Source organism: Pistacia vera, unplaced genomic scaffold (assembly GCF_008641045.1).
Source record: "Pistacia vera cultivar Batoury unplaced genomic scaffold, PisVer_v2 Contig163, whole genome shotgun sequence".
NCBI lineage: Eukaryota > Viridiplantae > Streptophyta > Magnoliopsida > Sapindales > Anacardiaceae > Pistacia > Pistacia vera.
In genome coordinates, this window is record NW_022195716.1 from 432,604 (window position 1) to 439,715 (window position 7,112).

Sequence of the window (7,112 nt, forward strand, 5' to 3'; positions counted from 1 at the left end):
ATAGATGCAAAAAAAAATNATCATTATTGTTAAATGTTAATTAAATATTAATTGATTTTAATTGAAGATAATGATGAATTAAATAAATATCTAATTGGGAGTGTTTGGCAACATGGGGTGTTTGGGTTGTAGCCCAAGCCCATTCCATATGGGAATAGGGCAACTAAAATAACACTATAAAAGAAAAGGTTTTAGTTGAAAATTGTGGTGTTAATTTATTATTTGATTTTTCATTGAAAAGAGAAAACTTCCAGCCCCAAAATACTCTCCCACGCCAGGTTTTGGTTTTTGCCAAAATCAAATACCTTTTGTTTTTTTCTTGATTTCTTAAGGCCAAGGAGGATCTAGCAATTCCCTCTTTGGTTCTTGTTGATTGTCTTCTTGTGGACCTCTACGGTTCGATCCTACACTTTGATCGGTAGCAAACACGTTCAGAGACAATATTGGTGGAGCCTCCAAACGTGGGTATGGTTTCTTAAACCTTGAACTGATTTTTTCTGCAGATTTGATTATTTTATATAAACTGTGATTTTGGTACCCGGATCTTAGTTCCAAGGAACGATCCATAAAGTTTATGTTTTTGTTTTCCGCTATGTAACTGGGTAGTTTCCTAACAGTTTTCAGCAAGAAAAATAAAAGATTAATCGAAAACAAAGTTGAGAGAGTTGCGAAGAACTATGTTGCAGCGCGACTGTAACTGATCTGATCTTTTTATATTCTGTGAATTGAGCCACAACACAAAGTTTGTGCTGCAGCATAATTTGAGTTTTCAATGCTTAAAATGAAGAACGGCGTAAATGTGCCATGGCCTGAAATTTTGCTGCGTAGTGTTTATGTACTTGAATTTCAAAATTGCTGCATTTTCACCGTAGCATGAATTATTTGCTCCGCAGCCTAATTGTGCATTTCTATCGTCGTTAGGTCTGACGACATAATTACCCCACGGCGTGAATAATTTGAGCCACAGCGTGAAGTGGATTTCTTGGAAAAATTAAACTAAGTGTTATATTTCCTAAAAATTCAAATACAGAAAATAAAATACAAAATAACATAATCCTAATGTAATTAAAATAGTATACTAAAATATAAAATAAATAAGTAAGCAAACAAAATAAAATAAAAATGAAACAAACAAAGGAAAAGAAATATTTAGGTTGCCTCCCGAAAAGCGCTTGTTTATCATCTTAAGCTAGACGGGACGCTCAACCGTCATTTAGGATCATTGACGTACTCCACTTCCTTGTTTGGAGCATAATTTTCCTAGTAAGCCTTCAGTTGGTGTTTATTAACTTTGAATTGGTTTCTCGTCTTCAAGTTTTCTATCTCCACCGCTCCATGAGGGAACACTTCTCGAACTATGAATGGCCTAATCCATTTTGACTTTAATTTTCCTTAAAAAAGACATAACTATTAGTCATAAAGTAACACTTTCATACCTGATTGGAATTCTTTCCGTTGTATTACTTTGTCATGGTATAGCTTAGTTCTTTCCTTGTAGATCTTAGCATTCTCATACGCTTCATTCCTAAGCTCATCCAATTCATTGAGTTGTAATTTCCTTTCCTATCCGGCCTTGTCCATGTAAAGTTCAATCTCTTGATCGCCCAATACACCCTATGCTCTAAATCCATTGGTAGATGGCATGCTTTCCCAAAGACTAACCTATAGGGACTCATCCCAAGTGGAGTCTTGAAAGCTATCTGATATGCCCATAGAGCATCATTCAGTTTCATGGCCCAATTTTTCCTTAATATGCAAATTGTTCTCTCCAAAACGGCCTTGATTTGCTTGTTACTTACTTCTACTTGCCCTGAAATCTAAGGATGATACGAAGTTGCCACCTTATGTTTAATGTCGTACTTCTTTAATAATGCTACAAAGGACTTGTTACAGAAGTGACTCCCCCCATCACTAATAATAGTTCTAGGAGTACCATAACAGGTAAAAATAAAGTCTTTAAGAAAACTAAGTACAACCTTACTATCATTAGTTTTTGTTGGCAATCACCTCAATCCATTTAGAAATATAATCAACAGTGGCAAGTATATAAGTATAACCAAAAGAGTTAGGAAACAGACCCATAAAGTCGATGCCTCACACGTCGAACAACTCAACCAGCACAAATGTCGTGAATGGCATCTCATCTCTCTTGCTAATATTCCCTATTTGTTGGCAACGATCACATCCTGCACAAAAGGTAAAAGCATCTTTAAATAAGGATGGCTAATAGAATTTAGATTGCAATACCTTAAGTGCCGTTTTCTTGCCACCAAAGTGTCCTCCACAAGGTGATTCATGGCTTTGTCTCAAAATGTCTTGCTACTCTGAGTCGGGGACACATCTCTTTATTATTTGATCTAAACAACTTTTAAACAAATAAGGATCATCTCTGAAGTAATGCTTAACAATGGATAAGAATTTCTTCTTTTCCTACAAGGTCAAATTAGGGTCAATTATACCAAATGCAAGATAGTTCACAATGTCAGCTTACCAAGTTTCTTTTCCAAGGATGGAAAAAAGTTTTTCGTTAGGGAAGGTCTCAATGAGGGGATACTCCCCATCTTGATTATGCTCTTCATGGCTTGTTGTCTCCACAAGTCTAGACAAGTAGTCAGCCATTACATTCTCACTTCCCTTCTTATCCTTGATAGTCAAATCAAATTCTTGCAATAATAAAATCCATCTAATTAACCTGGACTTAGCATCCTTTTTACTCAACAGATATCTCAATGCAGCATGATCTGAAAACACAATCACTTTAGAACCAATCAAATAAGAGCGGAGTTTTTCTATAGCAAACACAATAGCCAAGAATTCTTTTTCAGCGGTCGATAGTTAATTTGTGCATCATTCAAAGTACGGCTTGCATAATGAATAACATGATGCAATTTTCATTATGCAATTTTCATACTCTCTGTCCTAAAACTGCCCCTAATGCACAATCAGAAGCATCACACATCAACTCAAATGGAAGTGACCAATCAGGTGACATAGGAATAGGTGTAGATAGGTGTAGATGTGAGTTTATCTTTTAGAATATTAAAAGCAGTCAAGCATTCATCATTGAAATCAAAAGGTGTTTCTTTAGCCAAGAGATTAAACAAAGGCCTACTAATCTTAGACAAATCCTTTATGAACCGCCTATAAAAACCTGCATGACCAAGAAAACTTCGCACACCCTTCACAAATGTGGGCGGCAATTTAGCAGTCAAATCAACTTTAGCTTTGTCTGCTTCAATACCCCTACTAGATACCACATGCCCTAAAACAGTTCCCTGCTTCACCATAAAATGACTTTTTTCCCAACTCAATGTCAAATTCGTTTCGACACATCTTTTCAAAACCAAAGTTAAATTATCAAGAAATTTATCAAATGACGACACAAAAACAGAAAAATCATCCATAAACACCTCAACAAAATTTTCAATCATATCAGAAAAGATGGACATCATACACCTTTGAAACGTGACTGGAGCATTGCACAATCTGAAGGGCATCCTTCTATACACAAAGGTTTTGAATGGACATGTAAATGTCATCTTCTCTTGATCCTCTGGAGTGATAGGAATCTGATTGTAACCTGAAAAATCATCAAGGAAACAATAATAAGAATAACCAGCCAATCTTTCTAACATTTGATCAATAAAAGGAAAAGGAAAATGATCCTTTTTAGTTGCAACATTCAACTTCTCGTAATCAATGCAAACCTGCCATGCTGTTGTCATCCTAGTTGATACTAACTCATCATCAGAATTTCTTACCATAGTAATGCTCGACTTCTTTGGTACCACATGAATTTGACTCACCCTCTTGCTGTCTGAAATAGGATAAATGATCCTACGTCAAGTAATTTCAATACGTTAACTCTCACCACCTCTTGCAAATGCGGATTCAACCTCCTTTGAGCTTCCCTAGTTGGTTTAGCATCTTCCTCCAACAACACTATATGCATGCACATAGTGGGGCTAATTCCCTTGATGTCTATTACTGTCCAACCTATGGCTGCCTTATGATCACTCAACACCTTAAGCAATTTCTTCTCCTCCTCTATGGTTAGGTCTGAAGCTATAATTACAAGGAAGGTCTGATCTTTTCTTAAGTAAGTATACTTAACAGTAGGTGGGGATTCAATAGAAGAAACTAACTTGACATCAACATGTTTAATCACCATCCTCAATTCCTCATCAAACATGTCCCTAATCTCACTATCCAACTCCTCCACATACTCCCTAGCCTCATCATCACTCAACTCACCATCCTCTACTATCAAAGCCAACTCCAATTTATCTTTAGTCTCCCCCTATAGAAAACTAGACACAATGATAGGATCCAAAGAATCAACTACAAAACAATCATTAGTATCAAAAGGTAAAGACATAGAATTGAAAACTGAAAATTCAATGGTTTGATCAAGAACAGTCATTGTTAGCTTTCCATTTTGGACATTGATGATGATCTTTGTTGTGGCCATGAAGGGATGTCCTAGCAAAATAGGCAACTCACTACTATGGTCTAAAGTCCACTCCATATCTAACACCACAAAATCAACAGGAACAATTAGTTTGTCAACTTGAACTAAAATATCTTCAACAATACCTCTTGGATATTTCATTGATCGATCTACCAATTGCAAGGTCATTATTGTAGGTTTTAGTTCTCCTAGTCTCAACTGCTAATAGATGGAATATGGCATAAGGTTGATACTTGCACCCAAGTCCAACATCGCTCAATCTTCTTTCTTGTTACCAATAGTGATGTTCATAACAAAGCTCCCTAGATCTTTCAACTTGGGTGGTAACTTGCATTGGAGCACCGCACTCATAGTCTTCAAAATCATCACTTTCTCATGCAGCTCATACTTACGCTTGTGGGTGTTCAACTCCTTGAAGAATTTCACATAAGCTAGCATGTTCCTGATCATACCAAGCAAGGGTAAGTTCACATTAACCTTAGATAAAATGTCATATATATCAGAAAATGGCTTATCCCGTTTGCTTTTAATCAAACATCCCAGATAAAGCACAGGTGGAACATAAGGCTTTGGTGGCACATGTGGACCTTCAATCTCCTTATTATGCACGGGTACACTTGGCTACTTCCCCTCTTTCTTTTTACCTACAAATTCAGACAAGGGCTCAATAGTTTCAGAATTGATGTCCTTGTTAACTACCCTCTTTCTTTTTACCTACAAATTCAGACAAGGGCTCATTAGTTTCAGAATTGATGTCCTTGTTAACTACCTTAGCACTCCTTAAAACTGTGACCGCTTTTGGTTGCTCGAGTTGGCTTGGTAACTTCCCAAGAACATGGCCTTGTAATGATTTTGCAATTTGGCCTATCTAGACCTCCATCTTCCTTATGGATACATCTTATTGTTGGAATCTTTGTTCGAAGTTCTAATTGTTCTTTTGAGAAGCTTTAATGAAACTGTTCAATGTCTCCTCCAATGATGGCTTTTTTGGTTGCATGATGTGTTCAGAACTTCCTTGCGCCTAGTTGTTTCTCCATGAAAAGTTTGGATGGTTCCGCCACCTAGGATTATATATGTTTGAATACGAATTGTGAGGTCTTTGGTTGTAAGAGTTCATCATGTTCACTTGCTCCACAACTTCTGGCAAACTCTCACCTGAAGGACAAACATTAGTAGTATGAACAACTTTACCACAAATAGCACATACCTCATTGGAACTACTCTGTCCTTGCCCCATCATCATGTTGCACATGGTCTTGAGTTGCTTCATCGATTTGGACACTTGCATCGCCAACTCAATGCTACTTCATAAATTCCATTTTCTTTCCCTCTAACACTCTTCTGTTGTGAGTTTGCGCCAAGCATCTCATACAATTTGTATATCTCCTCTATAGTCTTTTCTCCCATGGCACCACCTGCAGCATTGTCAACTATACCTGGCAAGCCTGTGTCAGTCCATCATAGAAAAACTTATTCAACAATTCTAAAGGATATCTATGATGTGGACATTGAACTAAAATCAATTTAAATCTTTCCCAAGCCTCATGGAACGGCTCACTATCCAGTTGAAAGAAAGTAGCAACTTTACCTCTTAGTTCTGCAGTCTTCGCATGAGAATAAAATCTACCTATGAATTTGTTGTAGACCGTGTCCCAAGTGGTAAGTGAAGCTGGTGCCAATGACATGAACCAACTTTTTGCTACGTCCTTCAATGTATATGGAAAGCATCTCATCCTTAATTGATCTTCAGTCAAACCCTACAAAGGAAAAGTTTGCATGGTTAAGTAAAAATCTCTAATAAATGTCAATGGATCTTCAATGGCCATCCCATGGAATGAAGGAAGCATATGAAAATGGATACTTTTCAACTCATAATTCCTCACTGTAGCACTCAAAACAATACAGGAAGGCGACGTTCCAATGGTAGGACGCGCATACTCCTTCACCAGGCAGGGTGGATTTGCCATCTCTTTTTCTGATTCTGAATTTGATGCAATTGGTTCTTCCGAACTTTTAGGTTCTCTTCTCTTTCTACCGATCAAATTCACCCTGTCAAAATAAGAAAGCACTTATTCGTCCAACGATCGGCGACCTTGCATTCAAAGGACTTCAAAACAAAGAAAAAGTGTTACACAAAAATACACAAAACAACTAGAAAACAATAAAAACAACTAAATTTAAATAAAATAAAATCTAACTATAAAAATAAAATCACAAATATTAAAGAAATCAAATAACTCCAACTCCCTAGAAATGGTGCCAAAACTTGTTCGGTTAAAAAAAAACTTTAATTCCTCTGCAAGTACACGGGTCGCTATCGTAGTAAAGTGCACAAGTAAGGGTCGATCCCATAGAGACTTGAGCTATCAATTAATCTAATACTGTTTAAAATAACTAAAATAATGAAATCAAGTGAGATAATAAAATTACCCAACAATTTAATAAAATCTAAATTAACTAAAATTCAAATAAGAATAACAAAAATACTAAAATAACGACTGAGATAAAAACGATATCTAAACAAGTGATCAACTACGAAAAATGGTCCAGTGTATCTAATTTCATCATAATTATCCTACTTTATGTTATTAATCTGACCGATGTTTATCGATCCAAATCTTAGGGTCGATAATTACCAAGG

The 7,112-nt window shown here is 36.4% G+C and overlaps 1 non-coding gene across 1 annotated transcript; it reads left to right on the top strand.

Moving 5' to 3' along the window:
* Nucleotides 1–5,962: 5,962 nt before the first annotated feature.
* LOC116125385 lies at nucleotides 5,963–6,069 on the top strand. The gene has a single exon (XR_004127325.1). It is a non-coding gene; the product is annotated as a small nucleolar RNA R71 (small nucleolar RNA).
* Nucleotides 6,070–7,112: the final 1,043 nt, after the last annotated feature.